Source organism: Saimiri boliviensis, chromosome 11 (genome assembly GCF_048565385.1).
Source record: "Saimiri boliviensis isolate mSaiBol1 chromosome 11, mSaiBol1.pri, whole genome shotgun sequence".
NCBI lineage: Eukaryota > Metazoa > Chordata > Mammalia > Primates > Cebidae > Saimiri > Saimiri boliviensis.
In genome coordinates this window covers 117,892,328-117,919,531 of record NC_133459.1, presented here as the reverse complement: position 1 = coordinate 117,919,531, position 27,204 = coordinate 117,892,328, and the positions used below count along the sequence as shown (strand labels likewise).

General features: G+C 48.5%; 1 long non-coding RNA gene across 4 annotated transcripts; it reads right to left on the bottom strand.

Moving 5' to 3' along the window:
* Nucleotides 1–70: 70 nt before the first annotated feature.
* Nucleotides 71–25,278, bottom strand: LOC104652232 (uncharacterized). Of its 4 annotated transcripts, none has more exons than XR_012512586.1 (5): nt 25,116–25,278; nt 23,515–23,643; nt 18,148–19,114; nt 3,828–3,944; nt 71–2,959 (listed from the first exon to the last, which is right to left on the bottom strand). It is a non-coding gene; the product is annotated as an uncharacterized LOC104652232 (long non-coding RNA). The 4 variants fall into 4 exon arrangements; XR_012512587.1 differs by having other exon boundaries at nt 71–641; XR_012512585.1 differs by lacking the exons at nt 71–2,959; nt 3,828–3,944 and having other exon boundaries at nt 17,942–19,566.
* Between the last annotated feature and the right edge of the window lie 1,926 nt (nt 25,279–27,204).

Here is a 27,204-nt window from a genome sequence, read left to right as displayed (position 1 = left end):
ATCACCGGAGGTTAGGAGTTAGAGACTGTTAAAATGCGCACTTTTAATGAAGAGACCCCCACAAACAGGCTTTGTGTGAGCATCATGGCTGTTTATTCACCTGGGTACAAGCGGGCTGAGGCTGAAAAGGGCGGCAGCGAAGGGCAGTGGGATAGGAGTTGGTTTTACAGGTTTGGGGTGGGCAGTGGAAAGTTACAGAGTAAAATCAGTTACAGTGGTGGGGATAGGAGCAAGGAGCATAGATTACCATAAATTCAGTTACAATGGCGAGTTGGGTGAGGCCTAAGAGTAGTTAAGATGGTAGGGTGGGGCGGAGGGATATTCACAAAGCAAAAACAGTTAAGTAGGGGGCGGAGGGTGAGGAGTATTCACAATTATCTTAATAACAGTTAAGATGGCAGGGTAGGAAGAGAAGCTTAATGTCCCAGGGAAGCTCTGCTGGGCGATCAGGGATAATGAGGAATGCAGGCGGTGGGGGTGAGGGGCGATCAGCCAAGGCAGGCAGGACTTCAGACTTTCTGGGTCCAGGCTTCCACATGCAGGCCTGACAGAGGCTGAAGAATCGCTTGAATGTGTGAGGCAGAGGTTGTTGTGAGCTTCGATCGCGCCACTGCACTCCGGCTTGGCCACAGAGCGAGACTCTGTCTCAAAAAAAAATTTGAGTATCTTAACTCCACTGGTAACTCAAAAAAGAAAAATCCACCTTCCTGGGATGAGTCATTTGACTCTCCCTTTTTGCCTTTCCCTGTTCTCTTGTTAATTAACCTAATGCTTTTCTTAACATCTGTAAGACTCATGAGGGGAAGCTAAGACAGCAAATTTGTTAAGGCTTCTCTGTAGTTGGAGTCTGCAGGAGTAATGTGACCTGGGGTCCCCAGGTAGAAGGGGCCCCCTTAATTACAGCATTTACCCTGACCTGGGTAACGGGGCACATTCAGCAGGTGAATACCCCAGTCATCCTAAAGCCAGTCCCACATGGTATGCATACAAAGCAGATCAGCTGCCTCGTCCACTTGGCATTTATAGGTGAATTCAGACAGGCCCTCTTCTCAGATAAACACACCTTACAGAGGCTCATATCCACTCCACCAGGCTGCCTGTTGCCTCAGGAATAACTTCCTGTGTGTCTGTGGGTCCTGTGTAACCCCGAACATGCCCTTCCACTCTGCATACTGCCCCTGAATTAATCACTCTCATAATCCATTTTAGTAAAGTGTCCTCAGGAAGCTGATGATACCAGTCTGTGAAATGGAACGATTCCTTCACATTCTCCCTCTTGTTTAAGTAGTTACTTCGTTTTGCCCTTCCTTCACGATGACTACCTTCTTGGTAAACACAGGTCTCAGAGGCACTTTCTGTTGTCCCTGTATAATTTTCTCCTTTGTGGGTGGCTTTGAGGCTAGTGGTCTGAGCTCAGACAGAGCCCCATCTGAGGTTGGTCAGCCTCAAATCCTAATCTAGCACCATCTTTTACTTTCATTTTAGCCATTGCAGGCAACAATAACCAATGAATTTAATATCTTAACTCCACTGGTAACTTTTACCTTTAGTAACTGATCTCAACACAGCTGTGGCTTCATACCATGGGTGACCATGTGGCCACCCAGGAAGTAAAGAATTCTCATCCCCACCCTTTTAACCTTTCTCTTCCCAAACCACGTTTCCATGAGTCAGAGCCATTCCAGAAAATCCGGCGTCACTGACATCAATTGCGTAGGGAAAACTCTGTTTTTCCCCTACTCTTATACCACAACAATCATAAGGAGATTTCTGTGACCACATGTATGGATTTCTTTTCCCCTGGACACCAAGCAGTGGACACCAGCTGGGTGTCTTCTAATTCAGTTGCAACACTGTCTACCGGAATAGAGTCAGATCCTACAGGCTGAGACCAAGACTGGCCCCCCACATGCACAGTCTGAAGTCCAGGCCTCCAGAGCTTCCGACCGACTGGCTTCAAGTTGGCGTTCCTATGTCCCCTTCTTTGAGTTCAGTTAGTTCACTGGAGTGGCTCACAGAACTCGGGGAAACACTTACTTGTGTTTACCAGTTTATTATAAATGACACTGCAAAGGATACAGATAGGGCAAAGTATGGGTGAAGGGCCGTGGAGTCTCCATGCCCTCCCTGGGTGCGCCACCCTCTAGGAACCTCTGTGTTCAGCTAGCTGTCTGGAATCTCTGTATCATCAGTTTCTGTCTCCATTTTCACGTGGTCTTCTTCACTTTTGTCTGTGTGTGTCTTCTGTGTGTCTCTTACAAGGACACTTTGTCATTGGATTTAGGAACCCACCTGAATAATGCTGAATGAGCTAATTTGAAGATTAAAAAAAATTTTTTTTTCAATTTATTATTATTGAGACAGAGTTTCCTTCTGTTACCCAGGCGAGTGTGCAGTGGCATGATCCTGGCTTACTGCAAACTCTACCTCCTGGCTTAAGCCATCCTCCCAGTTTCCCAGCAGACGAGGACTACAGGCACATGCCAACATGCCCAACTAATTTTTGTATTACACACCTCCATGCCCAAGTAATTTTTGTAGAGACCAGGGTTTCACTATGTTGCCCAGGCTGGTCTCGAACTACTGAGCTCAAGCAATCCACCCACCTCAGCCTCCCAAAGTGCTGGGATTACAGACATGAGCTACCACTTAGGCTGGGTGAGGTGGGCTCATGCCTGTAATTACAACACTTTGGGAGGCCAGGGTGGGTGGATCGTCTGAGCCCAGTAAAATTATTAAGATAAAATTACGAGTTTGAGACCAGCCTGGGCAACACAGGGAGGCTCCATCTTTACCAAAACAAAAAAATTTTTTTTAATTAGCTTGGGCATGATGGTGCATACCTATAGTCCTAGCTACTCAGGAGGCTGAGGGAGGAGAATCAACTGAGCTCAGGAGCTGGAGGCTGCAGTGAGCTATTATAGGGCCACTGCACTCCACCCTGGGGGCAACATAAGACCTTGGGAAGGAGGGAAGGAATGGAGGGAGGGAGGGAGGGAGGGGGGAAGGAGAAAGAGTGAGAGAGAGAGAGAGAGAGAGAGAGATAGATAAGAGAAATAAAGAAATAAAAAGAAAAAAGGAAGGAAGGAAACAAATAAGTAACTCTCTGATTCCTTCATTTTTTTTTCCAGTAAGAAAACTGAGGTCCAATAATGTGAATACAGTAACCCAAGGTCAACAGCTAGTAATGACAAAGCCCAGGCCCTCCATCTTAAAAAAACTCATGCCTTTCCCCTGCCTTTAGTGATCATAACAATCACCCTGCATGCATGGATTTTAGTTTCTCAACCACTATGATAATCATTATCTGATTTCATCTTCATACCAACCCCATGAAGCAGGTGTTATACTCATTTACACATGAGGAAAGTGAGGCTCACAGGCCAAGAATTTGAGGCCAGCCTGGCCAACATGGTGAAACACCGTCTCTACTAAAAATACAAAAATTCAGCATCACTTGCTGAAGGTCACATAACCCATAAGTAGCTAAACTAAGACCACACCCAAGAATCCAGCTTCTGAAGCCTAAATTGTTTCTTATATGCCACATGGCACTATAGCAAAGTACAGTTAATCAAGTAAACTTTGTTAAATCATTTTTCTGCCAATAGAAATCTGTGCTAAAAGGACACCAATCAGTTACTTACAATAAACCTAGAAAACCTAACCAGCAGTTGGGCACGGTGGCTCATGTCTGTAATCCTAGCACTTTTGGAAGCTGAGGACAGTAGATTGCTTGAGTTCAGGAGTTCAAGACCAGCCTAGGCAACAGGGTAAAACCCTACCTCTACAAAAAATATAAAACTTAGCCAGATGGTGGTACTCACCTGTGGTCCCAGTTACTGGGGAGGCTAAGATGGGAGGATGCTGGAGCCCAGGAGGTCAAGGCTACAGTAAGCTGTGTTTGCACCACTGCAGTCCAGCCTGGGCAACAGAGCCAGACCCTGTCTCAACAAAAAGAAAAAGAAAACTTAACAGCAATATTTCATGAATTTCAGTGCTAGCTTTTACAAGTAGGTAATTTTTCTGCTATTCCACTTTAGTGTTCCAGATCCATCCAGGGCTCAGTGCATGTGCAGTTCTCACTAATGCTCATGTGAATTGCATACCCCAGCTCTCCACAGAAAATGCACCCAAAAGCACCCACCATTTAAGAAGAAGAAACTTCCAGGTACATGCTGTCACTTGATCAGGAGCCCTGACTGTCTTCACTACTTCACAGGAGCATCATAAAATATTGTTTGTGAAAGTGTTTTGTCTGCTACAAAGTACTCTTTAAATATAAAGCAGTAGTATTACTCTTCCAAAAGGTGAAACAGAATAATGCCGCCATCGACAAGGTATGTGTGCATATTCTGCCACCTAGTGGCCAAAATAATAATTTTTTTAACATTTATGCTTCTGGTATTAAGGTAAAATTAGTGAAACTGACCTTGTTCATATTTTTGGAAACGTCGAGCCAAGACAGAGTCTCATTCTGCTGCTCAGGTTAGAGTGCAGAGGTCTGATCATAGCTTATTGCAGCCTTGCTCTCCTGGGCTCAAGCGGTCCTCCCACCTCAGCCTCCTCGGTAGCTGCTACTACAGATGCCTTGCCACCATGCCTGGCTAATTTTTAAAATGTTGTGTAGAGACAGGGTCTTGTTATGTTACTCAGGCTGGTCTCAAACTCCTGGCCTCAAGCAATCCTCCTGCAATGCCCTCCCAAAGCACTGAGATTACAGGCATGAGCCACCACGTCTGGCACCCAATTTATCCAATTAATTTCTATCTTTATTGAATCTATATATATCTTTAATGCAGTAGGCAAAAACAGCACCAGAAACATTAATGAGATAATTTAAATTTACTTGAACTAAAATTTATGACCTGCCTAACCACATTTTTTCAAGTCCGATCTATTTTTTTCGAGCACACATTCATTGAACATGAGAGTAGTTACTGGGGTCTACTCCACTGGAAAATACAGCAGAGAAGCAAGCAGAAATTCCTGCTCTCAATGGAGCTTACATTGTAGTGGGGGAGACAATAAAACAATCTGTTTATATTTTTTATTTAAATATAAAATATGTTAGTTGATGATGAATTTAATGAAGAGAAATAGAGTTGAGTAGGGGAATCGAGTGTGACTGGCAAGGTCGTGTGTGCTCCACTTCAGACAGGGCTGTCAGGGAAGGCCTGGGTGCAGGGAGAGTATTTCTCACTGGGGAAACAGAAGGGGCAAAATCCTGATGGTGGGAAATGTTGGATGTAATTCGAAAACAGCAAGGAAGCCAGTGGAGCAGAGTGAGTAGAGAGGCTTTAGGGGACAAGGTCAGAGAGGTGGTGGGGATGCCAGCTTGCTGTAGCCATGGTTCAGACTTTGGACTTGGCATTGGGTCTTCCAGGTGAGATGTGAGTCACAGTGTGATTCTGAGTAGTGGAGTGACCTAATAATCCTGGGTAACTCTCTGACGAACAAAAGATAATACCAAATAACCTGACAGACAAGTTTAATGGAATGCCTGGTGAGAAATGGTTCCCATAAGAATATAAAAGCATCCAAAATGGTTATAAAAACAGCTTTTTTAAGGAAACTCAGGGTTATAGAGAAAGAATGCATGGTATCTTTACACTGAAACAAGTTACATGAGGCTGGGCATGGTGGCTCATGCCTATAATTCCAACACTTTGGGAGGCCAAGGTGGGAGGACTGCTTGAACCCAGGAGTATGAGACCAGCCTGGGCAACGTATCGAGAACTCGTCTCTGTTAAAAATAAAAAAAAAATGGCCAGGCATGGTGGCTCACACCTGTAATCCCAGCACTTTGGGAGGCCAAGGTGGGCGGATCATAAGGTCAAGAGATGGAGACCATCGTGGCCAGCCTGGTGAAACCCCGTCTCTACTAAAAATACAAAAATTAGCCGGGTATGGTGACATGTGCCTGTAGTCCCAGCTACTTGGGAGGCTGAGGCAGAAGAATCACTTGAACCAAGGAGATAGAGGCTGCAGTGAGCTGTGATCATGCCACTGCACTCCAGCTGGGCAACACTATCTCAAAAACAAACCAAAAACAGCCAAGAAAAGAAATTTAAAGAGGAAGAGAGAGAGACAAGTTGTATCAGGCAAATAAAAGCAATTTTTACTTAGCGTTGTCTCTGAAAAAAGAAAGCTTTCACAAAAAGTACATAAATTCTCAAGACACTCTTCAAAGACGAAATAAATACTTCCTGAATGTCCACTATATACAGGTGACCTGAAAAGGTAGGTTATAAGACAGGGTTCCTGCTTTAAAGTCACTTAAAATTCAACTAAGGAGACAAAACGTATGCACATAAAAGAATATCATAAGGAAATGTACAAATTTCAAAGGAGAGCTGGAAACAAGGTCATGGCATTTGGCAGGAGGACTATGCTAATGCAGGGCTGCAGAGGAATGCAGGCTCAGGCGGGAATGAAGGCAGGGAAAACAGGGCAGAGCTGGGGTCCAGGAACAGTGACCTTGGTCTGGGCCAAAAGTCAAGAAAGACCAGCAGTCAAGAGGCCATACTTGGGATCAAAGATTCAGAGAATTTTTAAAGGGGAAGAAAAATTGGAGATGATTGAATCCAGGTTTCCTGCTTCACAAAAGAGGAAAATCAGATCAATCAAGATTTCACTGGTTAGTGACAGAGCTGGTCCTAGAACAAAGACCCTTGAGTTTCCTTTTTTTTTTTTTTTTTTTTTTGAGATGAAGTTTCACTCTTGTTGCCCAGTTGCAATGGTGCAATCTCGGCTCACTACAACTTCTGCCTCCCAGGTTCAAGCAATTCTCTGGCCTCAGCCCCCAGAGTAGCTGGGATTACAGGTGCCTGCCACCACACCAGGCTACTTTTTTGTATTTTTAGTAGAGACAGCTTTCACCATGTGGTCTCGATCTCCTGACAGGTGATCCACCCGCCTCAACCTCCCAAAGTGTGGGATTACAGGCCTGAGCCATGGCGCCGAGCCAACCCTTGAGTTTTTAGTCCATTGCTTTTGCACATCACCACCAGGAAAACGAGAGTGAACCTATGGAATTCTCAAAATTGCAGAGCAGGGTTGGAAGAGAGCCTCATGAGACCATGAAGAGAACACAGATCATGGTGGGCTAGAAGCAGTATGCAGATCTAGGACTTCAGTAGTCAGCAAGATGGAAAGAAGTAGCTAGGCCAAAGGAGAGTAACTGACCAGTATCTTGAGACAAGTGGCCCCAGTGCTGAGCAAGGGTAAGAAATCCTGACCATGTAAACCTGAGCAAGAGGCACGTAAAGGAGACAGAATTAAGACCAGGCGTCCCCAAACTTTTTACACAGGGGGCCAGTTCACTGTCCCTCAGACCGTTGGAGGGCCGCCACATACTGTGCTCCTCTCACTGACCACCAATGAAAGAGGTGCCGTTTCCTGAAGTATGGCAGGGGGCCGGATAAATGGCCTCAGGGGGCCGCATGTGGCCCTCGGGCACAGTTTGGGGATGCCTGATTAAGACTATTCTGAGTTGGGGAGGGACACAGGAAGTCACCCAGTAAGAAATCATGCACAGGGGAGTGGGGTGACGGAAAGGTATCATTCCATCTTTCCAAATAATGATGGTATGATCATTTGTCTTTTTGGTGGTGGGAGGGGAAGAGTGTGTAAATTGATATGCTTTGGACTTGGCTTTTAGTCTTTACGAGTTATACTTTTTTATCAGATATGACCCCTACATGGATAGTACTGGCTAATAAAAGATGCAACTATTCGGGGATATCAAGATGTGTCATGTTTTTTATATAAAATAATTGAGGTTACCTACCTACCACTTTTGTTCTACAAAGAAATTGCTAATGTAACTTTCCAGTCAGTCTTTAAGAATTACTAAAATTACTAGATCTTTTCTTTTTTCTTTTTTTTTTTTTTTGAGACGGAGTTCCGCTCTTGTTACCCAGGCTGGAGTGCAATGGCGCGATCTCGGCTCACCGCAACCTCCGCCTCCTGGGTTCAGGCAATTCTCCTGCCTCAGCCTCCTGAGTAGCTGGGATTACAGGCACGTGCCACCATGCCCAGCTAATTTTTTTTTTGTATTTTTAGTAGAGACGGGGTTTCACCATGTTGACCAGGATGGTCTCGATCTCTCGACCTCGTGATCCACCCGCCTCGGCCTCCCAAAGTGCTGGGATTACAGGCTTGAGCCACCGCGCCCGGCCTTAGATCTTTTCTAAAAGATCTTACGGGGAAAAAAAAAAAAAAAAAAAAAAAAAGATTACTAGAGAGAAAGGAATCCCCCCTATTCCTAAGGACCAAGAGAAAAGTTGGCCTACCCTGTTATTGTCACAGAGGCAGAGGGAAAACATGGTCTTTTTTCTGTTTTAGATTCCAACACAGGATGATAATACATTGTATTTAGTAAGGAGTCTATTGACAAAGAAAAATTATTAATTTTGTTTTGTTGTTATTTTGGTTTTTGAGACAGTCTCAATCTGTCACCCAGGCTGGCTCAGTAACAGCTTGCTACAATTTTGAACGCCAGGGTTCAAACAATCCTCCTGCTTCAGCCTCCCAAGTAGGTGGGATTACAGGCATGTGCCACTATGCCCGGCTCCTTTTTAAAAAAATGTTTTAGCTAGGTGTGGTGGCTCATGCCTGTAATCCCACTAAATGACTACTATGGGCCAGGTACAGTGGCTCACGTTTGTAATCCCAACACTTTGGGAGGCCAAGGCAGGTGAATCACTTGAGGCAAGAGTTTGAGACCAGCCTAGCTAACATGGTGAAACCCCGTCACTACTAAAAGTACAAATATTAGCCGCGTGTGGTAGTGCACGCGTGTAATCCCGGCTACTAGGGAGGCTGAGGCAGGAGCCACAGCACTCCAGCCTGGGCAACAGAGTGAGACTCCATCTCTAAATTAAATAAATAAATAAATAAATAAGGCTGGGCGCGGTGGCTCAAGCCTGTAGTCCCAGCACTTTGGGAGGTCAAGGCGGGTGGATCACGAGGTCAAGAGATCGACACCATCCTGGTCAACATGGTGAAACCCCGTCTCTACTAAAAATATAAAAAAATCAGCTGGGCATGGTGGTGCGTGCCTGTAATCCCAGCTACTCAGGAGGCTGAGGCAGGAGAATTGCCTGAACCCAGGAGGCGGAGGTTGCGGTGAGCCGAGATCGCGCCATTGCACTCCAGCCTGGGTAACAAGAGCGAAACTCCGTCTCAAAAAAAAAATAATAAAAATAAATAAATAAATAAATAAATAAATGCCTACTACATGCCAGCCACAATTCATGGTCTTGGCCTATGGCAGAGAACAAACTGACAGGGTTCCTCTCTCCTGTAACTTACACTCTTATATGATAATGATAAGGGTTAACATTAATTAAGCTGTTACTACTTAGTCATAGTGCAAAGTCATTCCCACACATTATTACACTTAAACCTGCTAGCAAGCTTACAAAGAACATAGTTATTTTTCCTAAAAAACTGAATCTTGGACAGGCACAGTTGGCTCATGCTTGTAATCCCAGCACTTTCGGGGGCCGAGGCAGGCGGATTACCTGAGGTCAGGAGTTTGAGACCAGCCTGGCTAACATGGTGAAACCCCATCTCTACTAAAAATACAAAAATTAGCTGGGCGTAGTAATGGGTGCCTGTAATCCCAGGACTCCAGTGGTTGAGGCAGGAGAACCACTTGAACCCAGGAGGAGGAGGTTGCAGTGAGCCAAGATCACGCCATTGCACTCCAGTCTGGCTGACAAGAGCAAAACTCCATCTCAAAACAAACAACAACAAAAAACTAAGTCTCAGAATGATGAAGCACTTTGTCCAATGTGACACAACTACTAAGTGTTGAGACCTCACAGCCAATCAAAGCCTATCTCATTCTAAACACCATGCTATGTGTTCTCTAGCCAATGAAGAATAATTTTAACACAATCGATGACATTTCTACGACAATATTCTTGTCTCATGTCCAAGAGTGCCTCCGATACCACCTATGATACTGGCTTTCCGGTCAGTAAAGATGCCATTCTAATGTGTAGTCAGGTGGCAAATGGAGATATGACCAAAGTCATCATATGTGTACACCCATAACCCTGTACACACTCGTCCTGTGTTTGATTAAATTCAAGTATTGTTTTTGATTACTGAGCAAAACTGAGCTTTAAAAGGGTTAAAGGATTTTTTGTTTGTTTTTAAGACTGAGTCTCTCTCTGTTGCCCAGGTTGGCATGCAGTGGCACGATCTCGGCTCACTGCAACCTCCGCCTCCCAGATTCAAGCAATCCTCGTGCCTCAGCCTTCCTAGTAGCTGAGATTACAGGCATGCACCACCATGCCTGGCTAATTTTTGTATTTTTAGTAGAGATGGGGTTTTGCCATGTTGGCCAGGCTAGTCTCGAACTCTTGATCTCAGGTGATCCATCCGCCTCGGCCTCCCAAAGTGCTGGGATTACAGGCGTGAGCCATTATGCCTGGCCTAACGGGTTAAGGTTTTTATATCCACGTAACTTTCTGTATTGCTTTTGATGTCTCTGGTTAAGTGAATATTCTTTTTTTTTTTTTTTTTTAGATGGAGTTTCGCTCTTGTTGCCCAGGCTGGAGTGCAATGGCGCAATCTCGGCTCACCGCAACCTCCGCCTCCTGGGTTCAGGCAATTCTCCTGCCTCGGCCTCCTGAGTAGCTGGGATTACAGGCACACGCCACCATGCCCAGCTAATTTTTTTTTTTTTTTTTTTTTGTGAGACAGTTTCACTCTTGTTACCCAGGCTGGAGTGCGATGGCGCGATCTTGGCTCACCGCAACCTCCGCCCCCTGGGTTCAGGCAATTCTCCTGCCTCAGCCTCCTGAGTAGCTGGGATTACAGGCATGCACCACCATGCCCAGCTAATTTTTTGTATTTTTAGTAGAGACGGGGTTTCACCATGTTGACCAGGATGGTCTCGATCTCTTGACCTCGTGATCCGCTCGCCTCGGCCTCCCAAAGTGCTGGGATTACAGGCTTGAGCCACCGCGCCCGGCCTAATTTTTTGTATTTTTAGTAGAGACGGGGTTTCACCATGTTGACCAGGATGGTCTTGATCTCCTGACCTCGTGATCCACCCACCTCAGCCTCCCAAAGTGCTGGGATTACAGGCTTGAACCACTGCGCCCGGCTGAATATTCTTTATATTTATTTATTTATTTATTTATTTATTTATTTATTTATTTTTTGAGACGGAGTTTCGCTCTTGTTACCCAGGCTGGAGTGCAATGGCACGATCTTGGCTCACCGCAACCTCCGCCTCCTGGGTTCAGGCAATTCTCCTGCCTCAGCCTCCTCAGTAGCTGGGATTACAGGCACCCGCCACCATGCCCAGCTAATTTTTTGTATTTTTAGTAGAGACGGGGTTTCACCATGTTGACCAGGATGGTCTCGATCTCTTGACCTCGTGATCCACCCGCCTCGGCCTCCCAAAGTGCTGGGATTACAGGCTTGAGCCACCGCGCCCGGCTATATTTATTTATTTTTGAGACTGAGTCTTGCTCTGTCGCCCAGAATGGAGTGCAGTGGCACAATCTTGGCTCACTAAAATCTCCACCTCCTGGGTTCAAGTGATGCTCCTGCCTCAGCCTCCTGAGTAGCTGGGACTACAGGCACATGTCACCATGCCCGGCTAATTTTTTGTATTTTTGGTAGAGACAGTGTTTCATCATGTTAGCCAAAATGGTCTCGATCTCCTGACCTCATGATCTGCCCACCGTGCTCCCCTAAAGTGCTGGGATTACAGGCATCAGCCACCGTGCCCAGTCTGAATATTCTTTTTTTTTTTCTTTTTGAGACGGCGTTTCGCTCTTGTTACCCAGGCTGGAGTGCAATGGCGCGATCTTGGCTCACTGCAACCTCCGCCTCCTGGGTTCAGGCAATTCTCCTGCCTCAGCCTCCTGAGTAGCTGGGATTACAGGCACGCGCCACCATGCCCAGCTAATTTTTTGTATTTTTAGTAGAGATGGGGTTTCACCATGTTGACCAGGATGGTCTCGATCTCTTGACCTTGTGATCCGCCCGCCTCAGCCTCCCAAAATGCTGGGATTACAGGCTTGAGCCACCGCACCTGGGTGAATATTCTTTTAAAAGTGACCTGTGATTCTCTTCTGATCAAGTGTTTTCAAACTTGATATCTTTGATGGGTTTCGCCAGCATCAAAATCCTAAGTCAAGTATTTCTGGTTTAAAATTAACTTTGGGATTTTCCAGCTGGGTTCCTCGGGGAGTCTAAAGAATGTATCTCTGATCTTGTAGAGATATTAAATGACTAGATTTATTTGGTAGGTTGTATGGGCAGGCATTGTCAAATATGGTGATAACTGCATGGGAGGGCATTGTCAGATGAGGTGACAGTAGATTTCATCTCAGTTATATTTATAGGTATATCGTTGATATATATCTTCCAAAAATTATATACATTTATACAATTTTAATATGTTATGATTTGTAATTTTGATTGTTATGCTAAATATTTGCTAAAGTCATATGTGTATAAACATGTTATTAACGGCTTGGCATGGTCACTCATGCCTATAATCCCAGCACTTTGGGAGACTGAGGCAGGTGGATTAACCGAGGTCAAGGAGTTCGAGACCCACCTGACCAATATGGTGAAACCATGCCTCTACTAAAAATACAAAAATTAGCCGGGTGTGCTGACACATGCCTGTAGTCCCAGCTACTTGGAAGGCTGAGGCAGGAGAATTGCTTGGATCAGGGAGGTGGAGGTTGCAGTGAGCAGAGATGGTGTCTCTGCCTGGGTGACAGAGCGAGACTCCATCTCAAAAAAAAAAAAAAAAAAAAAAAAAAGTTATGAATGCATTCTGAAGATTTTATGAAATTTAGAAAAGTCTGGTGTTCTGGCCAGGTGAGGTGGCTCACACCTGTAATCCCAGCACTTTGGGAAGTTGAGGTGGGTGGATCATAAGGTCAGGAGTTTGAGACCAGCCTGGCCAACATGATGAAACCGCATCTCTACTAAAAATACAAAAATTAGCCAGGCAAGGTGGTACATGCCTGTAATCTCAGCTACTCAGGAGGTTGAAGCAGGAGAATTGTTTGAACCCAGGAAGAGGAGGTTCTGGTAAGCCAAGATCACTCCACTGCACTCCAGCCTGGGCAATAGAGTGAGACTCTATCTTAAAAATAAACAAAAAACAGTCTGGTGGTCCTGATGTGATGCTGTTAGTCATGATTCCGGTTACTGTCTTAAAACGCTGCACATAAAATAAGAAATTAAATTTTCTTGAGGCCGGGCACGGTGGCTCACGCCTGTAATCCCAGCACTTTGGCAGGCCGAGGTGGGTGGATCACGAGGTCAAGAGATCGAGACCATCCTGGTCAACATGGTGAAACCCCGTCTCTACTAAAAATACAAAAAAAAATTAGCTGGGGCCGGGCGCGGTGGCTCAAGCCTGTAATCCCAGCACTTTGGGAGGCCGAGGCGGGTGGATCACGAGGTCGAGAGATCGAGACCATCCTGGTCAATGTGGTGAAACCCCGTCTCTACTAAAAATACAAAAAATTAGCTGGGCATGGTGGCGCGTGCCTGTAATCCCAGCTACTCAGGAGGCTGAGGCAGGAGAATTGCCTGAACCCAGGAGGCGGAGGTTGCGGTGAGCCGAGATCGCGCCATTGCACTCCAGCCTGGGTAACAAGAGCGAAACTCCGTCTCAAAAAAAAAAAAGAAATTAAATCTTCTTGTGAATTGAGAACTTCATCAATCATTGTCATAACTACTGTTTCCATCATCCACAGTTACCATTTTGAATTCTACTCTAAAAATATTTATAATTAGCACTAGTCCAAATTTTTTCTTTTTTTTGAGACACAGTCTTGCTCTGTCACCTAGGCTGGACACCTACTCTACAGCAACCTCTGCCTCCTAGGTTCAAGCAATTCTTCTGCCTCAGCAAAGAAGGTACACACCTCATGTGATATTGTATCAAGGCGAAGAGTATTATATTACTTTTAATGTTGCAGGAACGTAGACCCTGACTGTGATACTGTTCCTAATATCCAGACAAAGAGTCTGTTATCACTCCCAACATCAAAAAAGATGTAGAGCCCCCAAGGATACTGTCCCTGATATGCAGGGGTAAAGGATGATATTACTCCTAATATCGCAGAGAATGAACACTGCCCTTGTAATATTGTTCCTAATATCTACAGAGAAAGATGAGGATATTACTCTCAATATGGCAAGAGGTGTACACTATGCTGTGATATTGTAACTTATGTCCACACATACACAAAAATTATATTAAACTAAATATTGCATGTGGTGAAACCCCCGTGATTTCCATTCTAGTATCAAGGGGGGCAAGAATAATATTTTTGTCAATATCACAGAGGCATAACTACAACTAGTGTTATTGTGCCTAATATCAAGAAGGAACAGAATAACATTATTCTCCCTATGATATGGTTCCTAGTATCATATTACTCCAAATTTTCTAAATAGCCGCTAAGGGAACCCCCTAGCCGTAGGGTTTGTAACATCCAGGGGGGAGCTGGAGTGTTATTACTTGCCCTATGGTAGGGGGTTGATCTGGGTACATAGTTTAAAGAGATATGACTCCTAATATCAACATTGGGTTGATATGGGTGTATATTTTAAAGATATATTACTCCTGGCCGGGCGCGGTGGCTCAAGCCTGTAATCCCAGCACTTTGGGTGGCCGAGACGGGTGGATCACGAGGTCGAGAGATCGAGACCATCCTGATCAACATGGTGAAACCCCGTCTCTACTAAAAATACAAAAAATTAGCTGGGCATGGTGGCATGTGCCTGTAATCCCAGCTACTCAGGAGGCTGAGGCAGGAGAATTGCTTGAACCCAGGAGGTGGAGGTTGCGGTGAGCCGAGATCACGCCATTGCACTCCAGCCTGGGTAACAAGAGCGAAACTCCGTCTCAATGTGCCTGTAATCCCAGCTACTCAGGAGGCTGAGGCAGGAGAATTGCTTGAACCCAGGAGGTGGAGGTTGCGGTGAGCCGAGATCACGCCATTGCACTCCAGCCTGGGTAACAAGAGCGAAACTCTGTCTCAATGTGCCTGTAATCCCAGCTACTCAGGAGGCTGAGGCAGGAGAATTGCTTGAACCCAGGAGGTGGAGGTTGCGGTGAGCTGAGATCGCGCCATTGCACTCCGGCCTGGGTAACAAGAGCGAAACTCCATCTCAAAAAAAAAAAAAAATGCATATATATATATATATATATATATATATATATATATATATAACTCCTAATATCGTTGTCGTAGAGTACGTTTGCACACTTTGTGATCTTGTTTATATTAGGCAAATGTCATTACTCATAATATCAAAGTATGTGTAAAGTATTTGTGTACACCCTGTGATATTATTTGGAATATCTTAGGGAGAGATAGTATGAATCACAGGTGTGGGCACCTCCCTATTATATCGTTCATAATATCCAGGGGTAGCCATGCTGCTATTACTTGCCATGTTGTGGGGAGTTGATAATGGGGGTACACTTTAAAGATAGTACTTTGAGTATCATAGTCTGGTTGATTTCGGTGCGTATTTTAAACAGATATTACTCCCAATATTACATTCAGGGGGTTGATATGGGTGTATATTTTAAAGAGCTATTACGCCTATTATCTTAGTTGTTGTAGAGTATGTTTGAACACTATGATAGTTTGTAATATTCAGCATACATTAGTCATAATATCAAAGTATGTATACAGTATCTGTGTACAACCTGTGATATTATTCGTAATATCTCTGGGAGAGATACTACAAATCACAGGTATGGCCACTCCTCTGTGATATGGTTCATAATATTCAGGGGGAGCTGGGATGATATTACTCGCCATATGGCAGGTGGTTGATGTGGGTGTACATTTTAGAGAGAGATTACTCCCAATATCACCGTTGGGTTGATATGGATATATATATATATATATATATATATATATATATATATATTTTTTTTTTTTTTTGAGACAGAGTGTCGCTCTTGTTACCCAGGCTGGAGTGCAATGGCACGATCTCGGCTCACCGCAACCTCCGCCTCCTGGGTTCAGGCAATTCTCCTGCCTCAGCCTCCTGAGTAGCTGGGACTACAGGCACGCGCCACCATGCCCAGCTAATTTTTTGCATTTTTAGTAGAGACGGGGTTTCACCACGTTGACCAGGATGGTCTCGATCTCTCGACCTCGTGATCCACCCGCCTCGGCCTCCCAAAGTGCTGGGATTACAGGCTTGAGCCACTGCGCCCGGCCATGGATGTATATTTTAAAGAAATATTACTCCTAATATAGTCAGGGGGTTGATATGGGTGTATATTTTAAAGAGATATCATTCCTAATATCATAGATGGGTTGTCTTGGGTGTGTTTTTTTTTTTTGAGATGGAGTTTTGCTCTTGTTACCCAGGCTGGAATGCAATGGCGCAATCTTGGCTCACCGCAACCTCCTGGGTTCAAGCAATTCTCCTGCCTCAGCCTCCCATGTAGTTGGGATTACAGGCACTCGCCACCATGCTCAGATAATTTTTGTATTTTTAGTAGAGATGGGGTTTCACCACGTTGACCAGGATGGTCTCGATCTTTTGACCTCGTGATCCACCTGCCTCGGCCTCCCAAAATGCTGGGATTATAGGCGTGAGCCACTGCGCCCGGCCTGGGTGTGTATTTTAAAGGGATGTTACTCCCAATATCAGTCTGTGTGGAGTATGTATGAACACACTGTGATATTGTTTGTAATATTCAGCATATGACATTACTTGTAATATCAAAGTACGTGTTCAATATTTAGGTACACCCTGTGATACTATTTGTAATATCCTTGGGAGAGATACTAGGAATCACATGTGTGGGCACTCCCGTGATATGGTTCGTAATATCCAGGGACGGCCAGGGTGATATTACTCACCATATTGTGGGGGGTTGATATGGGTGTACATTTTAAAGAGATATGACTCCTAATATCATAGCAGGTGTAGAGTATGTTTGAACACCTTGTGATATTATTCGTAATATTCAGCATGTGACATTACTTGTAATATCAAAGTATGTGTAGTTATTTGGGTACACCCTGTGATATTATCTGTAATATCTTTTTTTTTTTTTTTTTTGAGACGGAGTTTCGCTCTTGTTACCCAGGCTGGAGTGCAATGGCACGATCTCGGCTCACCGCAGCCTCCGCCTCCTGGGTTCAGGCAATTCATCTGCCTCAGCCTCCTGAGTAGCTGGGATTACAGGCACGCGCCACCATGCCCAGCTAATTTTTTGTATTTTTAGTAGAGACGGGGTTTCACCATGTTGACCAGGATGGTCTTGATCTATCGACCTCGTGATCCACCCGCCTCGGCCTCCCAAAGTGCTGGGATTACAAGCTTGAGCCACCGCGCCCGGCCTATCTGTAATATCTTAAGGAGAAATATTACTTGTAATATCAAAGTGGCAGTACACCATGTGTGTGCACTCTGTGACATTAGTGGTAATATCCTAGGAAGAGACGACATTCCTAATATCACTGTGGGAGTACACCATGTGTGTACATCCGTTGATATTACCTGTAACATCCTAGAGATATTACTCCTCATATCAAACTGAGCTTACATCCTGCAATATTGTTCATAATATACTAGAAAGATATTTCTCCTAATATCACAGTGAGTGCACACAATGCATGTACACTATATGTGCACACTCTGTGATATTATTCGTATCATAGGTATCACAAATGTACATATGTACTTATATAGTACATATGTACACATACATGTGTACATATATGTACACGTGCACATATATTACACGTGTAGATACTGTAATATCACAATGTATATGTACATGTGTACACAATACACACATGTGCGCAGTATGTACATGTGTACAAATATGTACATTTGTTGTGATATTGACTATCTCAAGAACAAATATTTCAAAGTAAGTATTTCTCAGTAAATAAGTATTTCAAACATACATAAATTTATAAGAGCCCATATGCCAAACACCTGGGTACCACTCTCTGGGGTTATGAGAACATACTCATATGTAGTGGTACTTGCTTCAGACTTTTTCTTGTTTCATGAACTAAAACTTATATATGAAATAAAGCCCCCAGAACCTCCTCCCACAGGCTTATTCCTCTACCCGTCCCTAGAGGTACCCACTCTTCTGAATTTAGTTTGTCACTCCTGTGCAACATTTTCTAGTTCTGCTGGCCTCACTGGCACTGGTGATGCTGGTCATGCTCACACTCCTCTTGATCTCAGCCACGACTGGGTAGATGTCCTCCTCCTGGTCCTCCAAGTCCCCGTCCCCATGCCTCAGGTGGTAGTGGGAGGTGCTGGTGTTCCCGTTGGCCTCTGTGGGGTAGCAGTCCTGGTAGTCCTCTTTGCTGGGATGGTAGTAGCCATCTTCTTCCTGGTAGTGGGCCTCCAGGACAGAGGGCTCATGCTCCAGGATGGGCAGGTGGCCATCTGGGTAATCCTGGCTGCCCTCAGCATAGTGGCTGTAGGGGTGTAGGCCTGCCGAGTCCAGCCACTCCTCTTCTGTCCCAGGGAAAGGAACAGAGGGGCCTGAGAGCAAGGGACCTCCTGGTACAGCCCTTGCAGATGCTGAAGTGAGGCAGTGGGGGGATTGGATGCCTTGCAGTTCTAATGGGGGCTGAGCTCTTCACTGGTCCAGTTATGAGGCATGTTGTGTGCATGCCCCTGGCATGTGTAGGTGTCCATGAGATACGTGCCATGGACTAGGTACTCATCCCCATTGCAGTCCATGGCCTCCAGGTAGCTGTTGTCCTTGGGGCAGCAGCAAATGTAGTAGGTGATGCCCTCCTCCTCCTTAGGGAGGCCCTTGTCGTAGTCCTCCTCCTCGAGGTTGTTGTTCACATAGTTGGAGCTGGAATCCCCACCGGGGCTGTGGTTGTGGCACTCCTACTCCTTGCGCATGGGGCTCTCTGGCGGCAGGGTGGCCAGTTTCAGGCCCTTGGGCCCATAGTCCTCCAAGGGCAGCTCCACGTCTTCGCTCCTGGCCGTGGGAGACAGCGCCCGGCCTCGCCCTGTAGTCCAACATGCCGCTCCCCATGCTCTCACACTTCCAGTGGGCCATGGCAGGCACTCACACAGCCATCATCTTCTGGAGGCAGCCATTGTGGGAGGAACATTGGGAAGGACAGAGTCAGAACCTCACCAAGCCCCGCCACACACGGGGCCACTCCAGCCTGACGACGCTTCCCACCCCCTTCTCCAACAGCAACATGAAAAATGACAGCTGAAGCTTTTCACTGCAACAATCTCTTAAAAACTGAAAATGGCCGGACGCGGTGGCTCACACCTGTAATCTCAGCACTTTGGGAGGCCGAGGCAGATGGATCACGAGTTCAAGAGATCGAGACCATCCTGGTCAACATGGTGAAATCTCATCTCTACTAAAAATGCAAAATAATTAGCTGGGCATGGTGGTGCGTGCCTGTAATGCCAGCTACTCAGGAGGCTGAGGCAGGAGAATTGCCTGAACCCAGGAGGCAGAGGTTGCCGTGAGCCGAGATCGCGCCATTGCACTCCAGCCTGGGTAACAAGAGTGGAACTCTGTCTCAAAAAAAAAATTTTTTTTAACTGAAAATGACCTAAGTTACCTGTAAATAAAAGAATGATTAGGCCGGGCACGGTGGCTCAAGCCTGTAATCCCAGCACTTTGGGAGGCCGAGGCGGGTGGATCACGAGGTCAAGAGATCGAGACCATCCTGGTCAACATGGTGAAACCCCGTCTCTACTAAAAATACAAAACATTGCCGGGCATGGTGGCTCAAGCCTGTAATCCCAGCACTTTGGGAAGCTGAGGCGGGTGGATCAGGAGGTCAAGAGATCGAGACCATCCTGGTCAACATGGTGAAACCCCGTCTCTACTAAAAATACAAAAAATTAGCTGGGCATGGTGGCACATGCCTGTAATCCCAGCTACTCAGGAGGCTGAGGCAGGAAAATTGCCTGAACCCAGGAGGCGGAGGTTGCGGTGAGCCAAGATTGCGCCATTGCACTCCAGCCTGGGTAACAAGAGCGAAACTCTGTCTCAAAACAAAAAAAAATACCAAAAAACATTAGCTGGGCATGGTGGCGTGTGCCTGTAATCCCAGCTACTCAGGAGGTTGAGGCAGGAGAATTGCCTGAACCCAGGAGGCAGAGGTGGTCGTGAGCCGAGATCGTGCCATTGCACTCCAGCCTGGGTAACAAGAGCGAAACTCCGTCTCAAAAAAAAAAAAAGATTAAATAAATGAGGGCAGAGTTTGTGTGCTGCAAGAGTTGATAGCGGTTTTTTTTTTTTGTTTTTTTTTTTGAGACAGAGTTTCGCTCTTGTTACCCAGGCTGGAGTGCAATGGCGCAATCTCGGTTCACCGCAACCTCCGCCTCCTGGGTTCAGGCAATTCTCCTGCCTCAGCCTCCTGAGTAGCTGGGATTACAGGCATGTGCCACCATGCCCAGCTAATTTTTTATATTTTTAGTAGAGACGGGGTTTCACTATGTTGACCGGGATGGTCTGGATCTCTTGACCTCGTGATCCATCCGCTTCGGCCTCCCAAAGTGCTGGGATTACAGGCTTGAGCCACCGTGCCCGGCAAGAGTTGATAGCGTTTTTAAAGATGCAGGGCAACATGCATCATAGTGAGGGATGTTAAAGGCCTGTTTTGGAAAGAAAACAGCAAGTGAGGTATAGTCAGCGCACATGTGTAAATCCCAGTTCCAGCTCTACAAGATGGCTAAAGAATATACACACACTCCCCAGCCCATACACAGATGCAAACGCACATAGAAAGGGGGAACCCCGCAAAGGCTTCTTAGCCGTGTCCTCTGGGGAGGGGAGGAAAGAGAGGTAGGAGCAGAGGGGGCTTGCACATTTTACTTTATTAAAGATGTTTGTACTGGTTGAATCTTTTACCAAATCACATTTCATTATTCACGAGCATTACAATCAAACCCACCTGTGCGCCTTTCGGGGGTCTCCTCTTCTAGCTAGGGAGATGTCAGCACTGGGACAAAACAACCCATGGGGAAGGGCAGACACCAAGCGGAGGAAGCAGGACTTCCCACACCAGCTACTGCTCTGGGAGTCAGGAGAGGTAGCATGGCAAATAGGCCAGTCTCCTCCAGGAAGGCAGCCACTGGGACACAGGGGCCAGCCACCCAGGCGATCGGGACGTGAGCACGCACCAGGGCACAGCCAGAGACACCCGAAACACAGGAGACAGGGCTGCCAGGGGATGGGCCGGCCAGGACAGCTGGCAGTATTTATCTGGGGAAAACTCAATCGTCCCATTTCACTCAACGAGTAATTTGTGTGGCGGGGGTGTGTGGTATGTGCATGAGATACAGTGCATGTGGTGTGGTGGGTAGGGAGCGTGTAGCATTGTGGGCGTGGGGGCGTGTGTGTGTGTGTGTGGTCACTATGTTGGGGCATCATGGAGGGTGTGGTGAGTGTGTGGAGTGTACTCTGTATGGTATCTGGTATCTGGTGTTTGTGATGTGAATGTGATGTTTGTGTGGTACGTGTGGCGTGTGATGAAGTGTGGAAGGGTTCAGTGTGTATTTTTTGTGGGCATAGTGTAGTGTTTGTGGTGTGTGGTATATATGAGGTATGTGTGTGTGGTTCTATGAGGTGCGTGGAGCGTGTGTGGTGCGCATGGGGTTTGTGTGGTGTGTATTACATGCGTAAGGTGTATGTATACATGATATTGTGTGGTGTATGTATGTGAATAAATTGTCTGGAAGGTGGTGTGTTGTATGGGTGATGTAATATGTATGTGGAGTGTGGTGTGCTATGTGTGTGGTATTTATGAAATGTGTGAGGCCGTGTGGCATGTATGGCATGTGTGGGTATACAGGAAATGTGTATGTTGTGCATGTATGGTATGTGGTGTGTGTGCTATGTGTGGCATATTTGTATAACGTGTGTGTGGTGTGTATGGGGTATATGTGGTGTGCAGTATGTGTGAAGAGTGCATGGTGTGTATGAAGTATGTGTGTGGTGCATATGGGTTAAGTGCCTGGTGTGTGTGAGGTGGGCATGGTATATATGCGGTGTATGTGAGGTGGTTATGATATGCACGTGGTGTGCATGGGATATGTATGTGAGGTGGGTATGATACAAGTATGCTGTGTGTGAGGTGGACACGGTATATGTGTGGTGTATATGGGTTGAATGTGTTGGGTGTGAGGTGGGCATGGTGTATATGTGGTGTGTAGTGTGGGGGTGGGTAGGTATATGTGTGTTGTGTGTGGTGTGTAAGGGGTATGTGTGTGAGGTGGGCAGGGTATGTGTGTGGTGTGTGTGAAGTACATGAATTAAGTGTGTGGTGTGTCTGAGGTGGGCATGGTATATATGTGGTGTGTGGTATGTGAGGTGGATATAGTACGTGTGCAGTGTATCTGGGGTGTGTGTGGTATTTGTGAGGTGGGTATGATATGTGTGTGCTGTGTGTGAGGTCGGCATGGTATATATATGGTGTATGGTGTATTTGGGTTAAATGTGTCTGGTGTGAGGTGGGTGTATGGTGTGTGTAAGGTGGGCCTGGTAGTATGTGTGGTGGTTGTGGTGTATGTAAGTTAAGTGTGTGGTCTGTGTGAGGGGGGGCATGGTATGTATGTGGTGTGTGAGGTGGGTATGTGTGTTGTGTGTATGGGGTATGTGTGTTAGGTGGCTACGATATATGTATGGTGTGTGTGAGGTAAGCATGATATATGAATGGTGTATGTGTGGTGTATATGGGTTAAGTGTGTGGGGTGTGTGAGGTAAGGTATATATGTAGTGTGTGGTGTGTGTGGTGGGTATAATGTGTGTGCTGTGTGTGGTGTGTATGGGATATGTGTGTAGTGTGGGTGTGGTGCATATGGGTTAAGTGCCTGGTGTATGTCAGGTGGACATGGTACATATGTGGTGTGTGTGAGGTGGTTATGATATGCATGTGACATGTATGGGGTGTGTGAGGTGGGCATGGTATATATGTTGTGTATGGTGCGTGAGGTGGATATGACATGTATGTTGTGTGTGGTGTGTATGGGGTACATGTGTGGTGTGTATGGGATATGTGTGTGGTGTGTATGTGGTATGTGTGTGGTGTGTGTGAGGTGGGTATCATGTGGTGGATATGGGTTCAGTATGTGGGGTGTGTGAGGTGGGCATGGTATGTGTGTCGTGTGTGGTATGTATGGGGTATGTGTGGTATGTGTGAGGTGGGTATGTGTGTTGTATATAAGATGTGTGTGGTGTGTGATGTGTATGGGGTATATGTGTTGGGTGTGTGAGGTTGGCATGGTATGTGTGCAGAGTGTGAGGTGGATATGCTATGTGTGGTGTGTATGGGGTATGTGTGTGTGGTGTATGTGAGGTGGGCATGGCATGTTTGTAGTGTGTGAGACGTGGGTATGATGTGTGGTGTGTATGGGGTATGTGTGTAGGGTGTGTGAGGTGGGCATGGTAGGTGTGCAGTGTGATGTGGACATAGTATGTGTATGGTGCATAAACATATGCACACATATGCATACCTGTGCACTGCAGATGACAGGCAGGCTGGCAGCCCGGGACACACAGCGGTGACCAGCTCAGCCAAGGCAGGGCTCTGGCCGGGAGTGGCTAGGCCCCTGGCAGCTCAGGATCCTGGATATACTAAGAGCCTAGAAGGAAAGAACAAGCTGTGTCACCACCTCTACCCAAGTTCATCACTAACACGAACTTGTAAGCTGCACTGAAACCGTTCCACTTGTGATTAGAACCAGAAACACTCCAGATGGGCTCAGCAAAGCCAAGGGGGAAACTGTCCTCACTGTTCTCCTTCACCATCTGCAGCCAGATCTGCCACTAGCAGCCTTGCCAGGCAGTGCCTGCCTTGGGGAAGGGGCCCGGCCCAGGGGCAGGTCCCCGCTGTGCCCCTAACCCGGTGCCTGCAGTCCAGGGGCAACGGGGTGTGGGATCGTTGAGAAGTTTTTTCCTCTGGGCCTTATTATAAAGGGAAAGGCAAGGGAGCGAAGATCCAGGCTCGGGTTCTCCGGGGACTGCGAACCGAGGCGACCCCAATCCAGTTGCCATCCGGCACCAGGAGTTGATGCCAGCCAAGCAAGGACGCGGGAACGCATCAGAGGTTCGCCCAGCCCAGCGGCGGACCCGAGTGCCACCCCACCGCCAGACAGTGCCTCTAGCCGGCGCCAGGTGGCCATTCGCCGCGAGGGCCCCCCACCCAACCCGGGGATGCGAGAGCGCCGCCTAGTACCCGCCGCACCCACCCACCGGTCGTGGGAGAGGGAAGCGGCCTGTAGGAGGGAAGTGAGGCCGCTGGGCTGCACCCCCAGATCCCAGCAACAGCTGCCCCGCAGCCCCGCTGTGTCCACAGGGCAGCGCTCCGGAGCAATGGGGCCGCGACCTCCGGCCGCCCCCATACATCCGGCTGCCTGCAGCGCCGCGAGAGCCCCCAGGCTGCCACCGTCGGCGAGTCAGGCAGCCCGGGACCCCCAGTTTCCCCGGCCAGGGCGCGGGGCTGCTTCAGCGCGCCGCCGTCCCAGCCCTGCCGCCACCCGCTAGGTCCGCGAAGCAGAGCCCCTCAGCGAGCCCGCGCCCAGCCACACACCCCCAACCAGGCGCCTGCGGCCCGCGGGCTACGCGGTGCGGGGTTTTAATTGAGAAGCTTTTCCCTCTGGGCCTTACTATAAAAGGAAGGGAAGGGGGACAAGATCGGGGCTCGGGTTCTCCAGCACGGAACGCCCCAGCAGCCCGGCCGGCGCGGTGGGACCCGAGCGGGCTCCCTCCCCACTACCCCACCCCACCCCTGCCAGACAGCGCCTGTGCCCTGCGCCAAGTGGCCCGTCGCCGTAGCGACCCCGCGCGGGATGCGAGAGCCGCCGCCTGGTCCCCGCTGCACCCGCCCACCGGTCGTGGGAGGATTAAGTGGCCGTAGGAGAGGAGTGGGGCCTCCGGGCTGCACCCCCAGATCCCAGGGACAGCCACCCCGCAACCCCGCGGCCCTGCGGAGTCCAAAAAGCAGAGCTCGGAGCACTAGGGCCACAACCTCCGCCCCGCCCCACACTCCTCAGGGTCCCTGTGCTGCCGCGCGGGGCCCACCGGTGAGTCGGGCAGCCCGGGTCCCGCAGCTTACCTGGCCAGGGCGGGGCAGGGTTGCAGCAGCGCGCTGCGTACCGCCGAGTCGCCGCCAGCTCAGTCAGCGAGGCCGAGCTCCTCCGCGAGCCCGCGCGGAGCCGCACCCACTCTCTGCAGCGAAGTAGCCCCGGGCGCGTCCCGGAAGTGGCGTACGGCGAGCGCGCAAGGCCGCCTCTACTCGGCGCACGCGCAGGGCTGCCTCTACTCGGCGCACGCGCAGGGCTGCCTCTACTCGGCGCACGCGCACTCACCTGGGCCGCCTCCGCCGGGCGCAAGTGCCTTCACCTGAGCCTGTTGGCTACGCGCCCCAGAACCGCTCCCTTCGCCTCACCCTCTCTTGGGTCTCTGGGGCTGGAAACAGTTCCCGGAGACACGGCGCGGAGGAAAGAGATGGAATATAAAGATGATGCGTCGGAGCCGGGCATGCACGAGGCCCCGCGCCCCCTGGCCGCGGCGCTGGGGCAGTCGGCAGGGCGGGCGGGTGCACCCTGACCCGGGTGCGCGAGGCTGGTCTCCTGGACCGGGGCTGCAGCTCAGACGCTAGAAGGCGCGGCGACCCCGAATGCCACGGGACCAGGGGAGCACCCAGATTCCCGAGGTCCTGCTGGCTGCGGAGCTGCAGTGGTCTGGTCCCGCGGGTAGAGCCGGTGAACACTAGGCTCCCGCCTTTCCACGGCTGCCGCACTGCGCCCCGCTCATTGCCAACCGCCGCCCCCCGCCGCAGTTGTAAGAGGCGACCCTTGAGGAAGGAACCGTCGGGGATCGCCGCCTCCGAAAGCGCTATCCGCTATCCGGCAGGAGAGGCACCCTGCTGCCTCCCCACCGCGCTCCCCAGGCGCGTACAAGACTCCAAGTCTTCCCTATGGTCCCCTCCAAGCACCCCACCACCCCGTTTCCGATACCCTGTGCTGCTTTGGCCCCCCAACCCTAGGGCCTCACTCCAGGCCATTCTCTCCTTGCTGTCCTGAATGGAGAGGACCCTGACCTCCGTGGGGCCCTGGGGAGCCAGTCTTCGCCCCCCAACAGGGTAAGAAATTCCCTGGAGGCCCTGGAAGGTCGTGCCAGAGACTCCAGTGTCACCTTCAGCCCTCTGGCCCTTTCGTCGAGTCCCAGGCAGACTTGGTAAGCCATGTGAGACGCACAGGGGCCTTGTCCGGGCAGAGCAGGGGCTCAGGTGCCTCCCTCCCTCAGTGATTTGCCCTCTTTTCTCCTTGTGGTTGGATTAGGTGAAGCTGTGTCTGAAGTGGGGGGTAAAGAAGGACAGAGGGCCTTGGGGGTGCGGAGAGCCCATCTTCCTGCTGCCTTGAGGGCCCGAGTTGAGACCCTGAGAAGGGGCTGGGGGAAGCGGAATCCTGAGCTGCACTAGGGTTAGGTACAGGATGGACTTGGCCTCTCCACACTCTGCCCCCACCAAAAACTCACAACTCCCCAGGGCCAGAGCTGCCAGTGGGGGCTGCTCCTCGTAGGGCAGCTTTGTAGCCACAGGGCCAAACAAAGGGGCAAAGGCAGAGCTGGGGCAGGCCAGCGAGGTTTGTGACCCCCTCCCCGCTCAAGTGAGCATACCTTCACTGCTTACTGTCCACCTGGACAGACGTTCTGCTTACCTGGCCAACACAAAATTAACCCAGCCTCCTGTGGCCCAGCCTTTTTCAATGCCAATGGTGGGAAGCAACAATTACGAAGCAATGATTCCAAGAAGATAAATTGAGTCATCTTCTTGCCTGACCTAATGGTCATATCCCATAGGAAACCAGAGAGCTGTGCCTGAAGCTGATCCACACCCCATTCCACCTCCTCAAACCCCCACCCCCATCTGTGTGGACCAGTGCAGGTGGGCAAGTTGCATGCTGTTCCTTCCACAGCCTCCCTTGAGATCTTCCTGTGGGCAGGCTCTGGGCCAGTCACTGAAAATTAAACCCCATCCCAGCACCTAGGAGTGAGTGGCTGGTGTCCACAGTCCACAGGATGAAAAGTACAGGCCTAGGGCCAGGAACAGTGGCTCCCACCTGTAATCCCAATGCTTTGGAAGCTGAAGCGGGAGGCTCACTTGAGCCCAGCAGTTCAAGTGTGCAGTGAGCTATGATCGT